We start from the raw sequence: 21,109 nt of genomic DNA on the forward strand, positions 1-21,109 counted from the left end.
CTCAAGCTTCCATCTACAACAATAATAGTGGAAAAGGTTAACTAATTACCATTTTGAATTATCGTTCTATCTTTAGTTTCCTCTTCTATAGAATACTTGTATCTCCACTAAGTTGCTCGCCAAATGCTATAACAGGTAGTGCAGAATACCTGTATCTATAGAATACATGTATCTCTACTAAGTTCATCTGGTCAAGACAATTATCAAGCAATTTATCTACACATTCAAAAGTTGCTTTTCTCAACTCAAGACCATCATCAACCGTATGCTTAAAAGGTCCAAGATCCACCGTTCGTATCAGTTCTTTCTGTCAATAACAATACAATCACTACATATTTACTTTCATTAATAACTACAAGGGTACAATTGGAAATATATGATAATTACCTTAATAACTGTTTGATCATACAAAAGTGGAAAGAGTTCTGGAAGAAGTCCCTTGATGAGATTTGGCTTGTTGTGGCCAGCTATACTCAGAGCCAAAACAGTTGCATGCCTAACATGCTGCCTAAGTTTATCAAAATTTAAGAGACCATACTCATAACTCATACATATAGAAAAAAAAATAGGGTCTTCTCCATTCCGTTGAATTAGACAAAAAAAAGTTTTCTTTCCATTCCAACATTCCTCCCCTGATTCCAGCATATATACAGATACTTACCCGATCCTGATCCTTGATGGCAGGAAGAAGTTTTGAAGGCTTGATCAAAGCAATTTTTCCCAGACACTTAGCAACCACATTTCGGACACATTCTTCCTCACTTTCACAGTGGTTGAATAGCAAGTTTAGTTTCTTTTCACTAGAATCTTGAAATTCTGCTTTATCTACAGATTGTCTCACTATCACCTGAAAAGATTAAAATAATCTTGGTTAAAGTCACAGATTTGATAAATGCAAGAAACAGGAACATACTTTCAATATTTTAACTCGGTTTTTCTTATAAGGCCATTGTACTTAGGAAAATAAACCCATTATAGCATTGAAATGGAAGTAGGATGGATAGTAAGTTGCTATTATTGCAGTTAAACCCTTTACATAAGTCATTATTATATCTGGTATCAGAAATGGAATTTAAAAGAAAAAATATGAAGTTGGAGATACCTCTTTCTAAGAGTGAAGCAAGAGATATTGTTTTTTTTTCTGCTGATTATCGATCTGGTTCAAGATAAATGGCAAGTACTATGGAAGATTTCCAACATCAATATTACCAAGTGCATAAGAGGCTGCAGATTTTATCTCTTCAAAAGGAGACTGAAAGGATTCAATAAATGTGTTCTCTATGTGCGCATGCGAGCTCAAATCTTTTCTTCTCCCAATTTCACCCAAACATAGCAAGGCAAGGTGTTGTTTGGCCTGAAAAAGAATAACACAGTGTTAAACATGACAATATGATCACACTATAGGGTTGTCAGATTTCACCACATAGCCGGAAAATAATCAATTGGATCTTTACCTGAACTGGTAAAAACTACATGAAACAATATGATATTTACACTCTTTTGTGCATATATTTGCATCGATTTTAGGAATACACTTTTATTTCATTTCTTTTTATTACAGCTACAAGCTTCAATAACATTTTCAAGGTGTTGTTTGGCCTGAAAAAGAATAACACAGTGTTAAACATGACAATATGATCACACTATAGGGTTGTCAGATTTCACCACATAGCCAGAAAATAATCAATTGAATCTTTACCTGAACTGGTAAAAACTACATGAAACAATATGATATTTACACTCTTTTGTGCATATATTTGCATCGATTTTAGGAATACACTTTTATTTCATTTCTTTTTATTACAGCTACAAGCTTCAATAACATTTTCAATGACACGTTTATATGCCTCTCTGTGTTGCTATCAAGTAATCCCAAAAGTAAAGGCAACAAGCAAGAGAAGTGATCTAAATTTAAACACTCGGTGTTTTCCAGCATAACACTAATCACATCTGCATGTACCTGAAATAAATCACACAAAATAACATGTCAAAATGATAAAACACAAAGTATTTGTTGTAAAAGTAAAACTCTGCAATGAATGAATACAGAATACTCACTTGATCTGGTAACTTCTGCAAGGCATTAATAGCACTCATTGTGTCATTTCGTGCCTAAAAATGTCCTATAACCTGGTCAATCCAATCACAAATAAAACAAAAATGTCCTATAACCTGGTTAAACCACTTGCTACGTTCATTTCATTTGATTAATAATACTGAAAATTAACAGGTACCTGGAGTTTTGTAAGGCGAGATTGAAGAGTGTTTAAAAATAACTCATGATCAATCATCAAATCTTCATATCATCATTCTTAGAGTTAGACATCAAACCTCTTCCAGTGGTTTGTGGATTATCCTCCTGCCAGTTGGTTCTAATTCTAGTTCTTTCATGTATCACTTGAGAAGAAGCTCTACATCTCTGTGCAACCGCCATTGGAGGCGACCTAACTTTTTCTGATATTACCCTTTGGGAAGAAACAGGCCTTCTCTGCATTGATAAGGCCTTAGCTTTAGGGTAAGTCTTAAGTGTCACAGGTGTCTTAATACCCTTACTTTCCAAAAGACAAATTTCACAATACTCATGAATTTTGACTTGAAAGGATAAAAAAGAAGGGCAAAATAGGTAAAGGGTCAGTGTCTTGATACGTTAATCCATGTTTTTTTTGGGGAAAACAAAGCCTTTACCTTGCCACGCTTCAAGTTTGCCCAAGTACCCACCAAGTAAGGAGTTTGATGCCAAAATATTACAAGTTTTTGTGAAAATATTGAAAGTTTAACGCTCATCCAAGGTCATATAAGTAGGCATATAAACAAAGTTGACTTTTTTTTTTCATCAAGAAAGGCGTAAATGATTTAAGTGTAAGAAGAACCTGTGAGCCATATCTTACAGTAGAAGATGCTGACTTTTTTTCATCAAGGAGCCTCACAAAGCTCCTAAGAACATAGATCAAAGAAAACAAATGAAATTTTATTCATTTTTCTTGCAATTAACCCTGAAAACTGAAACTTAGAATTGTACCATGATCTTATTCCATCTGCTGCAAACACCATGGGATTGCAGTCATAGCCCACACCAATTACAAGTTTCTTAGAGACAAAAATAACCTGAAATAAAATGTTGTTTTTCAACATTTGAATAAGAAATCGGACGGTTTTGAGGAAGAAGAAGAGATGGGGGTTACCATCATATATACAGAGATTGAAGTCAAAATCATCTTGAGCCATTGAAGCTAAATACGATGGTTGACATGAAAAACTGTAACAGGGCATCCCTGTTTTCAGTTCATCCCTCAGGAACAAATGGAAGTTGAACCTACAGATGAATTGAGAAAACAGTGTTGATCATCAGTCTGTTTATTATTTTTCTGATAAGTGTTATTGAGGCAATCAGTACATTCTGAATTATCAATTCAAGTTCAAGGATGTTTCGATGTATACGAATTAGATGTATGCATGTAAATAGTGAGATATGATTATCGCAGACTTACGGGTGAGCTGTAAGCTTATTGGAAGCCCTACTAGAAAAAGGGCAAACAACAAACTGAAGAATCTGAAACCTCTCGGCGGCATACTTCGCCTTCAGGTATGTGGTTTCAGCGGTGTCGAAGGGCAGAATTCGATGCCATGAGGACGAGTAAGTACCGGTGTTCTTCAATGAAACTGCCACAAATTCTGATTCCGATATGTGATTCTTAATTTTGTCGAGTGAATCTACGAAGTTGGACTTGGTGACCTGTTTTACAGGCCATTGAGGATGGCGAACGGCGGCGGGTTTTTGGTTGAAGAAAGAGAAGTCAGATGTGTGGGTGCAAAGGAAGCGCCTCCACACCATTGGAAATGACGGCATCAACGGTCAGCTGTTGACTTCGTGTTCAAAGGAACATCTGAAGCATCTGAGAATGATACTCTAAAATATGATACAACCACATAACCTTAGACCTCAGTTAGTTGCTGAATCACCGAGCACAACACCGAGCACAACCCTAAATCTTCGAGGAGTCACAGTCATCGACGAGGTGAGGTTAGACGACGTCGCCAAACTATTGTAGAGAGCACTCCTTTATGTTTTGAATGGTTCTTGAAAAAAGCCCTAGAATCGTCCCTTCAATTTTGTGTGTGTGTGTTTGAGAGAGAGAGAGAGAGAGAGAGAAAGAGAGAGAGAGAGAGAGAGAGAGAGAGAGAGAGAGAGATAGACATAGCGATAAGTCTGTGCGTGTGTGATAGTCGGCATATGTTGAATAGGGTTCTTGAAAAAAGAAGTAGAATCGTCCCTTCAATCGTCCCTTGCCTCTATTTCAAGTATTTGGATTCTTTATGCTGATTGTTATCATCTTCGTCGCGAGTCATTTGATCATGAAAGCAAGAGCAATTCTGCTATGAAGACGAAGGCCTAGGGCTTTTTCGTGCTAATTGGAAGAGGCGGGGGGTTTAATTTTTGGGATCCAACAGGCGGGTGAAATCCCGCCTTAAAACGCGTGTTTTATTAAAAAATTATAAAGCGACACACTTAGATGACACACATTTTATGAAAGGCGCCCTCCGCATTTTCTTTTTTTTCTTTTTTGACACTAATTTTAGGGCACGCACAAATACGTGTCCTCTATCCTTCAAATTTTGCAAAACTGACATTATTTTTTAGGGCACACACAAATGCGCGTCCTCTATCAGCGCGTGTCATTGTTTGCACGTCATTAAAGGGATGTTTTCTAGTAGTGGATGCTAGTTGTCTTTGTGATACTTGCATGGAGGACCAAGGGGGTAACCCATGGCAATTGTATGAAAGACCATGGGGGTAGCCCATGACACTTGTATGTAACACAGGGTTTTGGCCCTCGATGTTACAAGGAAAGACCATGGGGGTAGCCCATGGCACTTGTATGTAAGATCGAGATTTGGCCCTCGGAATTACAAGGAAATATCATAGGGGTAGCCCATGACACTTGTACGTAAGACCGAGATTTGGCCCTCGTCATTACAAGGAAAGACCATGGGGGTAGACCATGGCACTTGTATGTAAGACAGTGATTTGGCCCTGGACAGTACAAGGAAAGACAATGGGGGTAGCCCATGACACTTGTATGTAAGAACGGGATTTGGCCCTCGACATTGCAAGGGAAGACCATGGGGCTAGCCCATGGCACTTGTATGTATGGTATGTGGTATTTTGGAGAAATCACTAATCTTTGTGCCTACGGTTTCATATTTAAAGTTTCAGGTACTATCAGTTCGAAAGGGAAGGGCCCGACGTGACTACACAACATCCCCTAGAGTTTATTTTGCCTTGATGATTTTTAATCTGATGTTTAAATCCTTCTATTTTCACTTGAACGGTTTGGGAACAAAATGATGTGTGAATTATGATTTTCAAAATAAAAATTTTCTATTGGATTTTCAGGACGTTACAACAAATGTGCAGGTCATCTGCGCACATATGCACAAAAAAAATAATTTTTCAACTTTTTGTAATGATTCGTCTAAAAGTACCGAGTAGAGTAAAATGATTTTTTTCTGAAAAATATCGGATATAATTCTGAAAAATATTGGATATGATTTTTCTTTTAAATTTTTTTTGGTTGTTTAGTTATATATATATGGTTATGATTTTTTGTGAACCCATATTTTCCCGCGAACAACTCTTAAATTGCAAGATTTTTTGTGTGATATTATTTTTTAAAAAAGTGACATAAAGCACCAAATCGGTTCGGTAGAAGCATATTCGCAAAAAAAATATTGAAAAAACTTGTGAATATACGACAGGTGCATATGTCCATTTTTTCGAACTTTGGGAATTTCCGACATTTGTGCACATATGCACATGTCGTATACGCACAAATTTTTTGAGATTTTTTTCTGAATATGTTTCTATATGACCGATTTGATGCTTTATGTCACTGTTTTTGAAAAAAATATTTCACAAAAAAATTCGTATTTTAAGAGTGGTTCGCAGGAAAATATGAGTTCACAAAATATCCTGACCATATATATATATATATATATATATATATATATATATATATATATATATATATATATATATATATATATATATATATATATATATATGATTGCAGTCTTTTACTTTCCTCTACTCATTTAAATGGATTTGCGGACCGCTTGATCTTGGTCTTGTAGAATTTCAAATCATATTTAGGGTGTGTTCGGCAAAAATAGTTGGTAGCGGGTAGCTTGTAGCGGGTAGCGGGTATTCGTTTAAGAATGGGTATATGTGGTTGGATCGGACGGTAGTGGACATTAGTAGTTACTTAAAGGATCCATGACGATCCTAGATGAAAGTACGGATAGGTATGGGAGGTAGTATTGAGCCCGTACTACTGAAAGCACAGGATCCGTACTTGAATCGAGGAAATTTTTTTGGAGATTCTAAGGAGCTGGTTGGGGGTAGATTGTATGGTTTGGCACCATGACTCACTACAGTGTGTTTCTGTCCTTATCGGGTTATCGGTTATGGTTGTTCATGATGAGGATGAGTTTAGTGAATTGTTGGGGCCTTAGTGGCCACATCAGTTTGGGCTTGAATGGTGTAGACCTATATGGGTTAGTTAACTATGAGGTCTTGAGGGTTTTGCTTGAAGAAGTGCCAGTTGAGTCGCGAGACTCGAGAAGTAAGCGATTCTAATGAACGGCTCGAGGTTTGCAGCCGAAGGCTGTGTAGTTTGCAGAAGGATTGAGATGTTACTATTTACAGAAGGAAGTCGGTGTTATTATCACACCCCCAAACCAGAATGGCAGAAACATTCGGGGGCGGAGGACGTCATGTACAGTATCATAACAATGCACAATAGTAAAACAAGCAATAACATCATCCATTACATTAATAATATAATTTAATACAAGTGTGTTCTGTGTAAAGTTTGAAAGATACCAAAATATGTAATCAAAATAAAAGACGAGTCTTCAACATGCTCCGTCTTCTCAAAACCTGGTCCAGTGTACCTGTCTACTGGTGACCTGAGAATACAAGTTATTTTGAAAGAGTAGATCAGCATTTAAGCTGGTGAGTTCATAAGTATTTTAGTGTGAAAAGTTTGCATCTGTTTTACGAAAATGTTTGTAAGTGTTTTGATGTAAAAGTTTGTATACTTCCTAGAAAATCCTATATTTTCTACTAAAATGGGATGTAGTCTTCTACCAAGACCCGACTGTTTTGTAAGTTTGTTTTCTCGTAAAAATGTATGTTTTCCCAAGTTTATGACTATCTTTACTAGAAAATAGTTTGCATTACTCGATGTGAGAATATCACTATATGAATGTAATGGAAAAAATGAAGGTGTACTGTAGTATTGTATAAAATAACTACCGAAGTACTAACTACCTTAAAACCAATAAGTCAAATTAAGGTAAAATGTGATGAGGTTATAACCATGCTTGATTGACTAGTATAAAACACGACGATCAAAAGACGTCGAAATGGTATGACATTTGTCACCCGTAGACATGCAGGTCCCACTGTAGCTAGCAGCAAGGTGTATAATGGTCAATCCCGTATAGATCTATACATAAACTCACGCTCTCCCTCGAGGAGACTCTGGTTACAAAACGTGACACGACATGTATATTTCTATGCCATGAAGTAGTGGCTCACATTATTGTTATCTTGTTCTTGTTATAGAATATATGTTCTTTTCTGTTCATGTTATAGTATGTATGTTCCTTTCTGTTCTAGTTATAGTATGTATGTTCCTTCCTATTCTAGTTATAGTAAGTATGAACTGACTCATGTATGAGTTGACTCATGTAAGAACTGACTCATGTAAGTTTCACTAATATAGAAGTAGTAAGTAGTAATCCTCTAAACTATACCTATTATAGTTTACTAGTATGATTGTTTGACTGTTACTGGTTTGTAGAAAAGACTCAATTACTAATCATAAGCAACTAAGTTAAGTATGTACCTTAAAAATGGGTTTAATATTCATATATGTATTTAATAAGTATAACTATGATTGAACTGACATTCGGACCAATGATCCTACCCCAAGCCCACAACCAAACAAGGAACATGAGTCAAGGTATCTAGCAATAGTCCTAAGTCTGTTAAAGCATACTTATACGTAAATAAATAGACGAATATGATTTGATATAAAAGAAGTTTAAAAAAGATTTAAAAGAGTTTTAACAAGTTTTGAGTATAAGAAATCCTTTTGGATGTTGTTTTCACATGTAAATGGTTAACACAATATCATTGTGTTCTACTTGTATCCCCCCCCCCTAAAAGCATTTAAAAGTGTATTTGTAGGGGTATGAACTCACCTGTAGTGAGTGATTCAAATGAAAGATCAATATAGGATGCTAAGTATGCCAAGTGAAGTCTCGAGCACAAACGGATCCTATTAAGCATATAATGACACATATATGTATACAATTAGTGTATGTAATAACTAAGATGTAAGGGAAACAACCTTAGGAACTAGGAAACACTCTCAATGGAGTGTTAAAATCACATATGATTGATTGAAGGGTGTTCACGGCCAAACAAGGAGTGTTCACGGCCTTAGAAGGGTTCACGACCAAGAACACTTGAAGTGTTCATGGCCCAAGTCTTGATCCTATGAAGGGTTTACGGCCATGAATGGAGGGTTCACGGCCCTATGAAGGGTTCACGGCCGTGAACTCTTGAAGATCTTGCATATACGTGTTTGTTTCATGGGTAGAATCAAGTGTTTCTAATGGACAACAAGATGATGGATAAGATACTTACGTTTTGGAAGCCTTTAGAGTGTTCACGGTTGAAGATAGTTGAGAGAGAAACGATTTGTTCACGGCTAGAGTTGAAGAAGTGAAGAAAAAATGAGTCAACTCTATATATATGAATGATGTTCACGCGCCGTTAACCTAGATGTGGCCGTGAACTCCTTTTTGATGGTGTTTCCGGCTCGATTGCAACTCAATGAACTCAAACTAACACTTCCTAACACACAATCCTTGAGTGTACTAGGCTTAGAACTCTCAAACAGACCCTTAACAAGGCTAAAAGATAACAGAAACAAGCCTGACTTTTGATTGAATCGATTGACTTTACAAGATAGAAATTTCGGGTTGTCACATCATCCCCCCGTTAAAGGGAATTTCGTCCCGAAATTAGAGTTTAAGCAAATACAGATAAACTAAGGGAAAGGATGAGGATATTTCAGTTTCATTTGATCCTCGCGCTCCCAAGTGAATTCAGGTCCCCACTTTACATTCCAGCGAACCTTCACTATCGGGATACGAATTTGCTTCGTTTGCTTGACCTCACGGTCCATGATCTCTACTGGTTCTTCCACGAAGTTGAGGCTCTCATTGATCTCGATTTCATCGAGTGGGATAACAAGAGTCTCATCGGATAGACACTTTTTCAGGTTCGAAACGTGGAAAGTAGGGTGTACGTTACTAAGTTCTTTAGGTAGTTTGAGTTTGTAAGCTACAGGGCCGATCCTTGCAAGAATCTCAAAAGGCCCTGCGTACCTTGGATTTAGCTTCCCACGCTTTCTGAAGCATATCAAGCCCTTCCAGGGTGAGACCTTCAATAGAACACGGTCACCAACCTGGAATGCCAAAGGTTTCCTTCTCTTGTCAGCGTAGCTTTTCTGTCGGTCCCCAGAGGCTTTCAATCGTTCACGAATCTGAACAATCTTCTCTGTCGTTTCCCGAATGATTTCTGGACCTCTGAGAGTGCTGTCAGGAACTCGTCCTTTAGCTAACTATGTATCACCCACTTCAGCCTAGCACAAAGGGGATCTGCACTTTCGGCCACAGAGGGCTTCAAATGGAGCTGTCTTTATGCTTGTGTGATAACTATTATTGTAGGAGAACTCGACAAGGGGTAAATGAATATCCCATGCCTTTCCAAAGTCTATCACACAGGCTCGCAACATATCTTCTAGAGTTTGAATAGTCCTCTCACTTTGTCCGTCGGTTTGCGGATGGTAGGCTGTACTCATGTCCAGCCTAGTTCCTAGGGAACTTTGTAGCGACTGCCAGAATCATGAAGTGAATCTACTATCTGTATCAGAGATAATAGATATGGGAGCACCATGCAGCCGTACAATAATGTAGGTTCTTGTTAGTTTCTCCATCTTGTCAGTTTCTTTGATAGGCAGGAAGTGTGCGGACTTGGTTAACCTGTCTACGATCACCCAAATGGTATCGAGACCACCCGTTGTCTTGGGCAACTTGGTTATGAAGTCCATTGTGATCCACTCCCACTTCCATTCAGGTATTTTCGGTTGTTGTAGTAAACCTGAGGGTTTCTGGTATTCGACCTTAACCTTGGCGCAAGTAAGACACTTACTTACGAAGGTAGGAATCTCTGCTTTCATGTTAGGCCACCAGTATAACTTTTTGAGATCCAGATACATCTTATCTGATCCTGGGTGGACGGAATATCGAGTATTGTGCACTTCGGTCATGACCACGTCTCTGAAACCACCGAGCTTCGGTGTCCAGATCTGATCCATGAGGTACAAGGCTCCGCCACCCTTGACTTGTAAGTTCTTATCCATCCCTCTAAGGGATTCACCGCCACATTTTCAGGCTTCAAGGCTTCTAGCTGAGCCTCCTTAATTTGTGTGGACAGATGTGAATGGATAGTCATAGTCAATGATTTGACTCTACGACCAGAGTATTTTTTCCGACTTAGGGCGTCAACTACTACGTTGGCTTTACCGGGATGATAACGAATTTCGCATTCGTAGTCATTGAGTAGCTCGACCCACCGCCGTTGTCTCATGTTGAGCTCCTTTTGGTCAAATATATGTTGAAGGCTTTTGTGGTCTGTAAAGATAGTGCTTTTCGTACCATACAGGTAGTGTCTTCAGATCTTCAGAGCAAATAACACTGCCCCTAACTCAAGATCATGTGTGGTGTAGTTGACTTCGTGCGTCTTAAGCTGTCTTGAGGCATATGCGATGACCTTTCCTCGTTGCATAAGAACACAGCCAAGCCCTTGGTTGGATGCATCGCAGTAAACCATGAAGCCTTCTATCCCTTCTGGGAGGGATAATATCAGTGCGCTGCATAAGGCTCGCTTTAGCGTTTGGAACGCCTTCTCTTGTTTCTCTTCCCAGTCAAAGGTCACACCTTTCTGGGTCAATGTAGTAAGCAGTTTCGCGATCCTAGAGAAGTTCTGAATAAACCTGCGATAGTAGCCAGCGAGGCCTAGAAATTGACGAATTTTTGTAGGCGTCTTTGGTGCTGACCAGTTCTCAATAGCCTTAATTTTGGAAGGATCCACGTGAATTCCCTCTTTGCTAACCACGTGACCCAAGAATTCGACTCTTCGAATCCAAAATTCACATTTAGAGAACTTCGCATAAAGCTTCTCTGCTCGTAGGGTTTCTAAGATCTGACGTAAATGTTGACTATGCTCTTCCTTACTACGAGAGTAGATAAGTATGTCGTCGATGAATATAATAACGAACTGATCTAAGTAAGGACGGCACACCCGGTTCATTAAGTCCATGAACATTGCGGGCGCATTGGTTAATCCGAAAGGCATCACTACGAACTCGTATTGACCATAACAAGTTCAGAAGGTTGTTTTGGGAACATCTTCCTCTAAAACTCGTAACTGGTGATACCTGGATCTCAGGTCAATCTTGGAAAAGTAGTTTGCCCCTTGCAGTTGGTCGAAAAAGTCGTTTATACGCAGTAGAGGGTATCGGTTCTTGACGGTCAGTTTGTTTAGTTCTTGGTAGTCGATGCACATACGGAACGATCCGTCTTTCTTCTTCACGAACAAGACCGGTGCTCCCCAGGGCGAGAAGCTTGGTCTAATAAAGCCCTTGCTGAGCAGTTCGTTAAGTTGACCGGATAGCTCCTGCATCTCAGCTGGTGCTATTCGATAGGGAGATTTGGCTACTGGGGTAGATCCTGGAAGTAAGTCGATTCTGAACTCGACTTGACGTTGTGTTGGTAATCCTGGTAGTTCTTCAGGAAAGATGTCGGGAAAGTCGCGTACTTCTGGGATGCTCTTTATGTCTTTCGCCTCTTGGCTCACATCAACTACATGAGCAAGTAACGCATGATATTCCTTTCGTAGGTATTTCTAGGCTTGTATACTTGAGATGATTCTAAGGTTCGTGTCCGGTTTGTCGCCATAGATAACTAGGGATTCGTTAGACGGTAGATTAAGACGAACGGCTTTCTCAAAACACATGATGTCAACACGATGAAGACTCAACCAATCTATGCCGATAATGACGTCGAAACTTTTAATTGAGACAGGCTTGAGGTTGATTGGAAATGAATGGCTATCTAAAATTAGGGTACATCCTATGTATATATAGCTAGTGCTCTGAGTCTTTCTGTTAGCTATCTCTACGGTGAACGATTCTATCAGTGCTCGTGGTTTTTGTTTAAGTAAGTGTGCAAATTTTTGGTTCACGAAACTCCTCTCCGCTCCACTATCAAATTGAATGCATGCATAATAGTTATCGAGGAGAAACGTACCAGTGACCATTGTAGGGTCTACTACCGCTTCCTCGTGGCCTATCGCCAAAACCCTTCCCACTCCGCCAGTGTTCCCTGCCTTCGGGCAGTTCCTCTTGTAGTGACCAACCTCGCCACATCCGTAGCAAGCCTGGCCCACTCCAACGCCAGGGACCTGGGTGATTGGCCTGTTCCATGAATCCAATTTGCATTTCATCCTGGAAAAGCCATCTTTTACCGCAATAAATCCTTCTTTTGAAACCATCCCGCTAGTCAATCCTGCCATACTGTATTTGTATAATACCATATACGATTGAATTCCTTATCTCAGTCAGAGCAACTAACTGTCTACGTACGAAATTTACGGAACAGGGATAAGAAAGTCGGAGCTTTGCAAAAACGGCAGTGTGCCCCTTCCTGTTGCAGTTTGTACACTGCATTTCCCGGCAGGGTCCGTTATGGTGGAAGCTGCACTTGTTGCACTTTGGCAAGCTCCCAACATACTGTTTCGCCAGCGCAGTGGCAGCAGGTGTTGTCGCGGCTTGACCAGCCACGATCTGCTGCTTCTTGGCAGAGTTTTGCGCCGCGTTGCTCTTCTTCTTGTCCCAAAACTTCCGCTTGTTGTCGGCTGTTTTGGCTGGTTCTGGGACAGCAAGGGTTATTGTTGGTGTGCGAACTCCATGATTGATGAGCCGCTGTGCCAATCGCTTGGCACTGTCGAAGGTAGTGGGGTTTGAAGCTAGCACATTCCCTTGAAATGGAGGCACCAGCCCCCAAATATATCTCTTAAACTTCTTTCCCTCAGTAGGGACCATTCCTGGACATAGAGCCACCAGATCACTGAACCTGGCAGTGTAGGCTACTATGTCAGAGCCCTTCATGGTTAGGCTCCAGAGTTCCTGTTCAAGTTTCTGAACTTCGCCCCTCGGTCTGCACATAGTTACCACTCTAGGTACACATAACACATAAGACCCTCCGGTCTGCACATAGTTACCACTCTAGGTAATGTATAGTGAGAAGACTCACCTCGGGTAATCTCGAAAAGTCTCGAACTCGAATATCTGATCTAGCCTCCGCCTAATCACATAAAGTAATTATCTCTAATTAATACGGCTCTCAAAGGCTAGACTAGTCCCTCCCTATATTCTATCATAAGGGGAAAAGACCATTTTACCCCTCCAAAGGTCCAATGTCCAAATGTTGACCAAACCCTAAAAGTCAACCCCAGTCAACGGTCCAACTTTGACCAGACTCGTCGAGTGCACTCGGGTGACTCGGCGAGTCCATGTGTGTCCTCTGAATCCTCCTAAGGCCTCACTCGACTCGTCGAGTTAACCTTTCTCTTGACGGGTTACCACTGATCACGAATCGTGGTGCAACACGATCCGACTCGTCGAGTCCGCTCATGGACTCGACGAGTTTCTTCCATGAGAATGCTCAAACGACCTTCTGAGGTCAGATCTGTTTCTCTAACCTATAGATCTGACCTTCTAACACTCAAAAGTTACGTAAAGGTCTGAACTTTACGTTCATGCATCGCACATAAAGCTCTATTTGATGAAATAGTTCTAAAAATGGAGTCCTAGGCTCCATACTCTCATGTAACATCATAAAGCTTGGTTGTTGGGACACTCTGGACCTCTCAAGGTCCAGATCTAAAGTCTATTCCTCAATGGGAGTTCACATGCTCCATAATCCAACTAAAGAAAGGGTAAAGAAACCCTAGATTCGATAATTCTACCATATACACGAAAATAGGCATGGATTCATACCTCAAACAGAAGCCCTTGATGAAATAGAAGAAGTTCTGAGCCCCCTCTAAGCAGCCTAGCTTGAATCTTCCTTCCTTCCTTGCAATAATGCACTATGGTGGTGAAATTATCCCTCTTTCTCTCTCTCTAAGCTCTCTGGCTCGCTAGGGTTTCTCCAGGGTATGAGTGGCAGGAAATGAAGGCCATAAGGACCCTTAAATAGGGCACAGGCCCAAAGATTTAGGGTTTCTGTCCACAGTGCGGACTCGTCGAGTCGACCCTCCGACTCGTCGAGTCCATTGATTAATCCTAGTCAGCAGTCGCGATCCTACTCGACGAGTCTAGGCGTCACCTCGTCGAGTCCCTCTCCTTGACTCAAAAATAAATACTCAATGTATGATACCTGGAAATCCGGATGTTACAATTCTCCCCCACTAGAATCAGACTGCGCCCTCGAAGTCTCGCTCTGCAAACAACTGTGGATGCTGCTCCCGCATCTCCGTCTCCGGCTCCCAGGTCAGCTCGGACCCTCTCCGATGTTGCCACTGGACCTGAACCAGGGGCACCTCCTTGTTCCTCAGAACCTTGATCTTCCGATCCAAGATCGCGATCGGCCTCTCAATGTAATTCAAACTCGCGTCCACCTGAATATCCTCTAGTGGCACAACCGTCGTCTCATCGGCTATACACTTCTTCAACTGGGATACATGGGAGGTATCATGGATCTGACTCAACTCCTCGGGTAGTTCCAGACGGTATTTTCTACTAAAATGGGATGTAGTCTTCTACCAAGACCCGACTGTTTTGTAAGTTTGTTTTCTCGTAAAAATGTATGTTTTCCCAAGTTTATGACAATCTTTACTAGAAAATAGTTTGCATTACTCGATGTGAGAATATCACTATATGAATGTAATGGGAAAAATGAAGGTGTACAGTAGTATTGTATAAAATAACTACTGAAGTACTAACTACCTTAAAACCAATAAGTTAAATTAAGGTAAAATGTGATGAGTTTATAACCATGCTTGATTGACTAGTATAAAACACGACGATCAAAAGACGTCGAAATGGTATGACATTTGTCACCCGTAGACCTACAGGTCCCACTGTAGCTAGCAGCAAGGTGTAGGATGGTCAATCCCGTATAGATCTATACAAAAACTTACGCTCTCCCTCCAGGAGACTCTGGTTACAAAACGTGACACGACAAGTATATTGCTATGCCATGAAGTAGTGGCACACATTATTGTTATCTTGTTCTTGTTATAGAATATATGTTCTTTTCTGTTCATGTTATAGTATGTATGTTCCTTTCTGTTCTAGTTATAGTATGTATGTGTCACACCCCCAGCCATCGGCGGAAACACCGGGTAGTGTAACGTTATTCTTCGTATCACAGTTATATAACATACATTGAACAGTACTAAAGAAAATACATACCTTTATTGATAACTGAAAGTTACATAACTGTTTTTCTAGAACCTATTACATAATATCCGACTATGGCATACTTCTTAATGAACAGAAAGGTAATAGTAAAACTTCTTCTGTTCGAATACATACCAGCTTTTCAAGTTCCTGAAAACACATGCATTTTAAAATACGTCAGCATAAAGTTGGTGAGTCCACAGGTTTTGACTCCATAAAATAATACATTTTCCACATTCAAAAGTATAGTTTTTGAAAGTATCATTTTGACTCTCCAACATTTAGTATGTATATTAGGTATAATAGTTTACTTATCAATTAAGTGTTATACCTAAACATTCCTTAATCCTAAGGTATAAGTAGGGGAAACTTATACTTAACATTAATACTTGTATACGAAAAAGTATAATGTTTCTAACAATTTGCTACCATGAGCCTGTAACCGCTGCTATGACATAATACCTCTGATAGAACACACTCATGATTTACCATGAGAAACAAACACACTCATGATTTACCATGAGAAACAACACCGTACGCTTCATCGATGCCGGAACAATAACAAATAAAAGGATAGTTCATCACTTGCTTTTGGTTGACTGTAGCTAACAGTCACAAGTGGGGTGGTCAACCCGTATACTAATTATACGCGACTTCCTCGCTCACACGGGATTAACGGTTACAGTTCAGAGGATTTCCACTAAGATCCCCAATCTTAGTTGATGAATACAATTACTCATGTAGACTTTGACGGCTTCCTATAGCTCTAACAACAAAAGCATCTTTATGTCTAAAACCCTAAGTTACTAGACTATGCTTTTAAACATTACTCCTAACTTCATAATATTTAGGCAGTATAGCATCTATATCTTGAAGTAAAACCAGGTTTTATCTTGACCTAAAACCAATAATAACAACATATAACGTTCCTAGTTTTATCTTGACATAAAACTATCAATAACAATACCAAGTTTTATCTTAACATAAAACTAACAATAACAACGTATAGCATATCCAGTTTTATCTTGACATAAAACTATTAATAACAACATACTTTATAACTTAACATATAAATATTCCGAATATAACTTCGGAACTATATCGCACACAACATATATATAGAATCTTAAGTATAACTCAAGATCTACATTAGTAAATTAACATACTGATAAGTTGATAATAGTTGTATATATTCAAAATATTATATTTAGAACAACTATACCCCGGCTATTATAACTATATACTATCATATAGACATAATAATAACATATATATAATATCTAGCATGCGTTTTCCCCCGAAATATTAGAAAGTGGGGCTGTGAAACTTACCCTAGTAGCGTGATTTTATGTTATCTAAGCAAAAACGGTCAGCGTACGAGGTCGTCGGGGCTCGGGATGCAAGAGGGCCTCAGCAAAGAAGAGAAAGGGAAGAAGTTTAGGTGTAAGAATGGCTGAAGTCGGACCTGCTATTTATAGTAATGATTTTAGAACCTCACGTCGTGAGTTTTATAAGGCTCACGTCGTGATTCCTGCATGTTCATCCCGTAGACTTGCCATTTGCGTCCCTAGCTTCGGAAGGTGGCCATGTGACTCCTCACGTCGTGAAAAACTCCTTGTTAACGTCGTGAGTTTGGATCTTATCCCCTCACAGCCTCGTCACACCTTCTAGATCCGAAAAGTGGCGGTTTGAGTCCTCACGTCGTGAGTTTTTATGCTCACGTCGTGAGTTCAGTCAAATTAGAGTTTCTGACAGCGATATCTTTGGAAGGCCATAACTTTTGCATACGAACTCCGTTTTTGACGTTCTTTATATCCACGCGTAGGTATTTACGAGTACTACAACTCTCTTTTAGACTTAAATAGCTTATTCTAACTCTATTTTAAATTCCTCTTACTATAGAGATTTATAGTGTTCGGTTTATCATAACTTCTTCATGCGAAGTCAGATTCAAACATTCTCTATATTTTTGGAATCGTATGGACGTATACTTTGAGTTGTATCATAAAGAAGGTTCATATTTGTATTAGAATTTATCATGAACTACATAACACTCTTACCACATTACTAGTTTAACATAATCACATTACATGATTGGCATAATCACATGTGATTGTCTATTGACCTATTTTGACTAGTGTTACATTCTCCCCCCGTTAGAATAATTTCGTCCAGAAATTTATCTTATGGATGGGGTTTTGTTAAACAGTTGGGGGTATTTTTCTTTCATCTGATCTTCACGTTCCCAAGTAAATTTAGGTCCTCGCAAAGAGTTCCATCGAACTTTCACTATGGGAATACGACTTTGCTTTAATCGTTTGACTTCTCGATCCATAATCTCAACAGGTTCTTCTACAAAGTTGAGTTTCGTATTGACTTGTATCTCTTCGAGAGGTATAACAAGAGTGTCATCGGATAGCCATCTTTTGAGGTTTGATATGTGAAAAACATCGTGCATATTTATTAGTTCTTGAGGCAACTTGAGTTGGTATGCGACATAACCAATTCTTGCCAGAATTTCAAAAGGTCCTATATATCGTGGGTTTAGTTTGCATCGTTTCCCGAGTCGAATTACACCTTTCCAAGGAGAGACTTTCAACATTACTTTATCTCCAACTTGGAATTATAAAGGCTTACGTCTTACGTCAGCATAGCTCTTTTGACGATCTCGTGCAGCCTTTAATCGATCCTTAATTTGCACAACCTTTTCAGTTGTCTCGTGGATTATTTCTTGTCCAGTACGTAAGGTATCGCCTGTACGTTCTCTGGCCATCTGCGTATCTCCAACTTCTGCCCAATACACTGGGGAACGACATTTTCGTCCATAAAGAGCCTCAAATGGTGCAGCCTTGATGCTGGTGTGATGACTATTGTTGTAGGAAAACTCAATTAACGGTAAATGAGTATCCCACGCATTTCCGAAGTCTATTACACAGGCTCGGAGCATATCTTCTAAAGTCTGAATGGTTCTCTCACTCTGACCATCAGTCTATGGATGGTAAGCGGTACTCATGTCTAGACGTGCTCCTAAGGATTTTTGTAGAGATTGCCAAAATCGTGAAGTGAATCTACTATCTCGGTCAGAAATAATAGAATTTGGAACCCCATGCAATCTGACAATTTCCTTAAGATAAAATCTAGTCAGCTTCTCCATCTTGTCGTTCTCCTTAATTGGTAAGAAATGGGCGGACTTAGTCAACCTATCAACTATCACCCAAATAGTGTCGGACCCACTAGGAGTTTTAGGTAACTTAGTGATGAAGTCCATTGATATCTGCTCCCATTTCCATTCAGGTATTTCCGGTTGTTGAAGTAAACCTGGAGGCTTTTGATGTTCTGCCTTTACTCTAGAACAAGTCAAACATTTGCTCACATAAGTAGCAATTTCTGCCTTCATGTTTGGCCACCAATAATGTACTTTTAAATCTAAGTACATTTTGTCAGAACCTAGATGCACGAAATATCTGGACTTGTGGGCTTCTTCTAAGACCAAGTCCCTGACTCCACCGAACCTAGGCGTCCAAACTCGGTTCATAAAGTATTGTATTCCGTCATCTTTTCGTATAAGTTGCTTTTCCATTCCTCGCAAAGCTTCGTTCTTAATGTTTTCTTCTTTTAGAGTCTCATATTAAGATCTTTTTGGTCGAAGATGTGTTGGAGACTCTTGTGGTCGGTAAAAATAGTACACTTAGTACCGTACAAGTAATGTCTCCAAATTTTTAGTGCAAAAATTACAGCTCCCAATTCAAGATCATGGGTAGTGTAATTATTCTCATGCATCTTAAGTTGTCGTGATGCATATGCGATAACTTTTCCTCTTTGCATCAACACACATCCCAATCTTTGATTTGACGCGTCGCAGTATACAACGAAATCTTCTGTTCCATCTGGAAGGGATAGGATTGGTGCACTACACAACATTTGCTTCAGTTTCTGAAAAGCAGCTTCTTGTTTGTCTTCCCAGTTGAACTTCGTATTCTTCTGGGTTAGTGCTGTAAGTGGCTTGGCTATTTTGGAGAAATTCTCTATGAATCTACGGTAATAGCCAGCAAGTCCTAGGAATTGACGCACCTCTGTTGGCGTCTTTGGTGCTTCCCAATTCCTGATTGCTTCAACTTTGGATGGGTCAACATGAATTCCTTCGTTGCTAACTACATGACCTAAAAATTATACTTCTCTAATCCAAAACTCACATTTGGAGAATTTAGCGTACAACTTTTCTTTTCTTAGTAGTTCCAAGATTATTTGCAGGTGTTGACCATGTTCTTCCTTGGTTCGTGAATATATCAATATATCATCGATAAATACGATCACGAATTTATCCAAGTGTGGTTTGCAAACACGATTCATGAGATCCATAAACACTGTTGGGGCATTGGTTAATCCAAAAGACATAACTAAGAACTCATAATGACCATAACGTGTTCTAAATGCTGTTTTTGGAATGTCGTCTTCTTGTACTCTGAGTTGATGGTATCCTGATCTAAGATCTATCTTTGAGTAGTAGCTGGATCCTTGCAGTTGATCGAATAAATCATCAATTCTCGGAAGTGGATAACGATTCTTGATCGTTAGCTTGTTTAGCTCCCGATAATCAATACACATTCGGAAGGATCCATCCTTCTTCTTGACAAACAAGATTGGTGCTCCCCAAGGTGAAAAACTTGGTCGGATAAAGCCTTTGTCAAGAAGTTCTTGTAGTTGGCTAGACAATTCTTGCATTTCAGATGGAGCCAACCGATAAGGAGATTTCGCTACTGGTGTTGCTCCTGGAATTAAGTCGATTCAAAACTCGACTTGTCGGACGGGAGGTATTCCAGGTAGATCTTTAGGAAACACGTCAGGGAAATCACATACTTGAGGTATGTCCTTGATTTCTTTTGTCTTTCTCTTCCTATCTACAATGTGGGCTAAGAATGCGCTATATTTCTTATGTAGATATTTATGGGTCTTAGTACAAGAGATGACTTTGAGGTTCTTCCCAGATTTATCACCATAGATAATCAGGGCTTCGCCGTTTGGTAAGGGTAGTCGTATGGCTTTCTCATGACATAGAATTTCGGCACGGTGTGAAGATAACCAATCCATGCCAATTATGACATCAAAACTACCGATAGGCATTGGCATGAGGTTGACGTGAAAAAGGTAGTTATTAAGAGTTAACAAACAGTTTTCTAGGATTTCATGTGTTTTCTCAGTTAGACCGTTAGCGATTTCTACTTCATAGATTTCTTTTAACCTGCTAGACTTATGACTTAACAATTTTCTAAATGTTGGAGTTATAAAACTTCGATCTGCTCCAGAGTCGAAGAGTATAGAAGCATATAAATTATCTATAAGAAACGTACCAGATACGACCGAAGGGTCCTGGATAGCCTCTTTGCTTCCAATCACAAACGCCCTGCCACGTCCTATGTCTCCCTGACTCCTTAACTTTGGACATTCTTTCTTGATATGTCCAACCTCCCTACACTCGTAGCATTTTCTTCCTTCACCACGGC

The 21,109-nt window shown here is 39.5% G+C and overlaps 1 long non-coding RNA gene across 1 annotated transcript; it reads right to left on the bottom strand.

Moving 5' to 3' along the window:
* Positions 1-213: 213 nt before the first annotated feature.
* LOC145129243 (uncharacterized) lies at positions 214-1,349 on the bottom strand. Its single transcript, XR_013717399.1, has 4 exons — positions 1,103-1,349; positions 662-847; positions 388-508; positions 214-307 (listed from the first exon to the last, which is right to left on the bottom strand). It is a non-coding gene; the product is annotated as an uncharacterized LOC145129243 (long non-coding RNA).
* Positions 1,350-21,109: the final 19,760 nt, after the last annotated feature.

The sequence above is a fragment of the Lactuca virosa genome, chromosome 8 (genome assembly GCF_052849685.1).
Source record: "Lactuca virosa cultivar CGN04683 chromosome 8, Lactuca_virosa_CGN04683_v6, whole genome shotgun sequence".
NCBI classification, from domain to species: Eukaryota; Viridiplantae; Streptophyta; class Magnoliopsida; order Asterales; family Asteraceae; genus Lactuca; species Lactuca virosa.